General features: G+C 40.6%; 1 pseudogene across 1 annotated transcript; it reads right to left on the reverse strand.

Annotated features, from left to right (window-relative positions):
• Positions 1-642: 642 nt before the first annotated feature.
• Positions 643-5,057, reverse strand: LOC308343322 (large ribosomal subunit protein uL1-like; annotated as a pseudogene). The gene is made up of 2 exons: positions 5,037-5,057; positions 643-1,213 (listed from the first exon to the last, which is right to left on the reverse strand). The product of its transcript is annotated as a large ribosomal subunit protein uL1-like (transcript).
• Positions 5,058-5,275: the final 218 nt, after the last annotated feature.

A 5,275-nucleotide genomic window follows, 5' to 3' on the forward strand; every position in this document is an offset into this window, starting at 1 on the left:
CTCAGCGGGGAGCCTGCTTCCTCCTCTCTCTCTCTGCCTGCCTCTCTGCCTACTTGTGATCTCTGTCTGTCAAATAAATAAATAAAATCTTTAAAGAACAAACTGATAGTAACTAGAGGGAAGATGGGTGGGGGGGATGCAGGAAATAGGGAATGGGGATAAAAGAGTACACTTATCATGATGAAATAAAATAAAGTGATAAAAAAATGCATCACCAAAAAAAATTAAGAACTGAAACCAAAAGTAAGATCTTTTTCTTTGTCAAGATCTGTCTCATCAGAGACATGTCATCTCAGAAACACTCAAATGGGTATCTACTGCCTACCAAGTGGACGGAGGAACAGAGAGACAGCTATTCTGCAGAGAAGTGGAGAAGAAAGAAGGATAACCTGTGGGCAGGAGCATAAATTCAGGATGGAGAGAGAAAATACAGTATTTCAGACTCTAGTTTCAGTTCTCTTTCTCCTGCTTATGGACTTCTTGAGGTAACTCCTTATCTTTATAATGAACTTTTTTCTTAAACCAGTTTTTATCCTACAACTTGTAGTAATCAAAAGTATACAGTCTAATGCACAAAGCCAGCAGAAGGATCTTTTTTTTTTTTTTTTTTTTTGGTAGCACTAGGGTTTATTAAGCTGTGCCTTAGTACAGGTGCTGGGGCTTGCCCATGGTGCTCTTGATGTGTAAAGCCTAGACATTCTGCCAATTCTCCTTGAGTAATGACACCAGGAAACTGACAGCTAAGTGGATATTGCACACAAGCTCATCACCTGTCATCCGCACATGGCCAATGGCCACTGCCAGACACAGCACCTTCTTCATCTGGAATTTGATGGTAGACTTCACTCCATCTGCTTTGGCCACCATGTTCTCATTGTGGGTCAGTAAGGAAGGGAGCTTGCCAGCCTTATTGAGGCCTGGGCCCAGCGTTTGTAGGATCTGCTTGATCAGAAATTCTGAGGCCAAAAAGGCATCATACTTCTTGGCCAGCTTCTCGACTTTTTTTCTTCTTGTTGAGTTTCTTCGGTGCCTGAATGTCCACGTAGGGAATAACCACAGACTTGGCCTCATCACAGTCCTGCTGGTCCCCGAAAAACATATGGGGAGCTTGGGGTGTGGGAGTGAACTTAAGTCTGACTGTGCCTGAGAAGCATTTGTCTTCCTGAGAGTCGTAGTTGTTCGAGCTGATCTGTAGATCCACCAGCTCCAAAACCTAGCTGGGCTTGCAGAGGTTGCCAGGCAGGAATTCCCGTACCGCCTTGTACAGGGCGACTCAGGAGCCCTTGCTGCTCACGGAGCCTCGCACCTGCAAGAACCGGAAAAGAGAGCCAGCTGAAGGGTCACTTCTGCCATGAATTTTGAAGTTGATTATACAAACAATGACTTGTAAGATTAGAAAATACTTCAGTGGTCCTTCTCAAACACAATCCCTACACTATCTTTTCCAAATATCTGCAGACTCTGCTTAAAAAACTCTAATAATGGAGACTTTATTATCTCCAAAGGCAGATAATTTCATATTTGAACAATTTTGGCTATTAGAAAATTAGTCTGTGTAAATGGGCAGAAATCTATTCACCCAAAATATTGTAACATCTGGGATCATTTGGAAAAAACATGGTATCCCTTCCCCTATGACAGCTATATAGCAGGCTGAAGACAATGACCACAGCTCCACCATTCTCCTTCCTCCTGCTCCTCTTGTGTGTAACACATACACATACACACACATGCTCACATACCCATGCACCTGCATACATACACACACTATCTTCTCCCTAAAAAATATAATTTCCTTGCTCAGTTCTCTCACAAGAAGCTTAGAGCAGTTAAAATAACATGGTTAATGTCGAACTTGGATTTGATTTCAATGCTGCCTTTGTTGGATGTGTAGCTCAGGAAAAATCAGTTATCTCAGAGTCTCGGGTCCCCACATATGAACTGGGCATAATAAAAGTGTTCAGTACAAAGGAGTATTGTGAGGACTGAATGAAATGATTCATGTAAAGAATGCAGCACACACACACACACACATACACACACACAAAGAATGCAGCATAGCATCTGTTCCTGGTAGGCGTTCAGTAAATAGGAGCCATTATTATCTTATTAATAATACTATTGATACTAGTCATTACGATTGCCCTTATCTAGAAATCTGGTCTTATTTGACCAATGCTCTCAAACTGCTAGCTATGAGGATGTCAGATTAGGAGCTCTGTGTGCTTACTATAATACCAGGCACAACAGCATTGGTAGATTATCTCCCTCTGCAGAGGAAGGGAAGACACAGATTAAGGATCTTGTCCAGATTCACACAGCTAGTAGGTAGCAGAGCAAGAATTCTAATCCAAGAATTCTGACCCAGACACTATTGCAACATGCCGATTATGCCATCATAGCTCATTAATTACCCACAAGGTGGTGCTCAGCAATAGAAAGTGGCTTTTTCTGATAAACCCTCTCAAGCAATCAGATAAGCAATTCAAAATGAGGCCCCATGGGCGTGAGTCAGCATTTCTAATGGAGGCATTTTCCTTCAAAAGCAGTACTTCAAGCTAGTTTTAAAGGAGAGCACAAAAGTCATGGGGATGTAACACAGAGCAGGGTGACTCTAGTTAATGATACTACACTGCATATTTGAAACTTGCCAAGAGAGTAGATCTTAAAAGTAAACTAATAACAACAAGGAGAGTAGATAGGAGGTTTGGTCAGTAGCACAAATTAGGGCACAAGAGAGACACTTAAATGCCTGAAGAAAATGTGAGTGAAAAACTTTCATGAGTGTGAACCAAAACATAAGCAACTCCCCACAACTAACTTCCCTATATCTGGTTCCATCACACAAATTTCACATCCTCGTATCCACGTTGCTAATTTAGTCATTTCTTTGAAGAGATATATATATCTCTTTGAAGAGATATATAATATCTCTATAGTAAATTTATATGTATATTAATTTGTAAGTGTTCATTATGTTTTTTCCTTCCCCAATGTATTAAAGAAAATTCTGCCTTGTTCTGGGCTTTTCACTTTTCCCATATAAATTTATATGTATATTAATTTGTAAGTGTTCATTATGTTTTTTCCTTCCCCAATGTATTAAAGAAAATTCTGCCTTGTTCTGGGCTTTTCACTTTTCCCTCCCCACCTTCAAAAAATAGATTCAAAATGCTGCAGTTCTGCTTCTAGCGCATTTTTGACAGAGAACTGGCAAATGAAAAGAGAGATGGATGGAAAAGTGAGAGAATTTTCATCAGAAAGGCAAATATTTAGTCCATTAAAAGCATAAAATATAGAGGCAAAGGATAAGAGAAAAGAAACATGGAGATCACTAAAGCTTGGTTTTGTGTTTTTTACCCAGGTACATTCCATGGAGGATGGATAGTGAAGGTTTAAGATAAAGTCACGGGGTGCGTAGAGAGTGTAAGAGATGGGAAGATGAAAGGCAGCGCAAAGGGGGACGTGGAAGAACTAAGTAGGAATTACACCCTTGTTGATATCTGCCAAGGGACTCAAGGCAGAATGTGAATCACTTTCAGACATCCACTTGGTTTCTTTGAAGATGGCTGCACAGAGAACTCCAGTTAGCGGTAGCTCTCAGGTTTATTCTAGTTAGAGCAACACGCATCCAAGGCACTCATACACATGTCCACCTTGCTGGAATGAGCAATTCTTACCCTGTTTGCTTCTTCTTGCCTACAAGCAGACCTGTCAAATAAATCATTTCTGTGATACTGATGAACCAATATTAAGCAAATTGGGCTCCCTTGCCACTTTTAAGTATGTAATATAAGTACGAATCCCTAATGCACCTGCTGCTCCTTACGGTTTTTTTTTTTTAAATTTATTTATTTATATAACAGAGATCACAAGTAGATGGAGAGGCAGGCAAAGAGAGAGAGAAGGAAGCAGGCTCCCCGCTGAGCAGAGAGGCCCATGCGGGGCTCGATCCAGGACCCTGAGATCATGACCTGAGCCTAAGGCAGAGGCTTAACCCACTGAGCCACCCAGGTGTCCCTGCTCCTTACAGTTTTAAACTTCACTTTCAACTCATTTGAACTTGACAACATTATTCCTGGAAAGCAAGCAAGGGTCATTATCACCATTTTACAAGATGAGGGAAAGGAGGTTCACAGAACTTGCAATGGCTTTCACAAGATCACAAAGTCAGTATGTGGCAGAGCCAGATTTTAACTTTAATTTCCGACTGCAAGTCCCGTGGGCTCCATAGGATTTATCATCACACTTCTCCACTGTCTGCGCTCCATGAAGTATGTGCTTCATGTAATTACCTCTTGGAGATAGCTAAGTATGTAGAGGCAAGAAGCATTTGGCTTAGAGCCTGGAGGACTTGGTTCTAGTCCTTCCCTTTCTATAACTTTGGATAAGTCATTTTTCCACTCTGAAGTTTATTGACTTCATCTGTTTGTATTCGTTTTTTATTGAGTTATAGTTGACACACACTGTTACAATAGTTTCAGGTGAGCAACACAGTGATTTACTAAGTCTATACATTATGCCATGCTCACCACAAGTGTAGCTGTCCCCAAAGGACACTATTACAGTACCACTGACTATATTCCCTGAGCTGTACCTTTCAGTCCTGTTGCTTACTCATTCCGTAACTGGATGCCTTTATCTCTCACTCCTCATCACTCATACTGCCCATTCCCCCCTCACCCCTCCCCACTGGCAACCATCAATTCCCTGTACTTAAAGGTCTGATTCTGTGTTTTGTTTGTTTGTTCCTTTGTTTTGTTTTTTAGATTTCACACACAAGTGAAATCATAAGGTATTTGTCTTTCTTTTTTTTTCATGTTTGTACTTAAGAACTCCAGTATTCTATATTAACAATGATAACTGCTATTATTACTGAAGGCTTATATAAGGTAGATACTAGTAATAGATACATAGATTTGTCATCCATTTAATCTTCATAAACTTGAAAGTTTTCAGAGAGGTTAAAGTATCTCCCAAACTGGCAAGTAGTAGCTCTAGGATTTGAACACAGGTCAGACAGATTCTTTTCTCACAGCACCATATTGCCTCGACATCTCTTCGTGAATTATCAAAATATGTGTGACTATAAAAGAGGCAGGCTACTCTAGATTGGTAGGTGGCAGGTGTAATAAACAAGGGAACTTACACACAAACCTTGTCTCGGATAGTGGCAAGACAAGTAGATCTCTGCACCCATCTGACAGAATCTTAAACATTTATACAGAGGTTTTGAATAGGATCCTGTCATGTATCCAGTCCAGATGGTCTCAAC

This window comes from Martes martes, assembly GCF_963455335.1.
Source record: "Martes martes genome assembly, chromosome: 5".
Classification (NCBI taxonomy): domain Eukaryota; kingdom Metazoa; phylum Chordata; class Mammalia; order Carnivora; family Mustelidae; genus Martes; species Martes martes.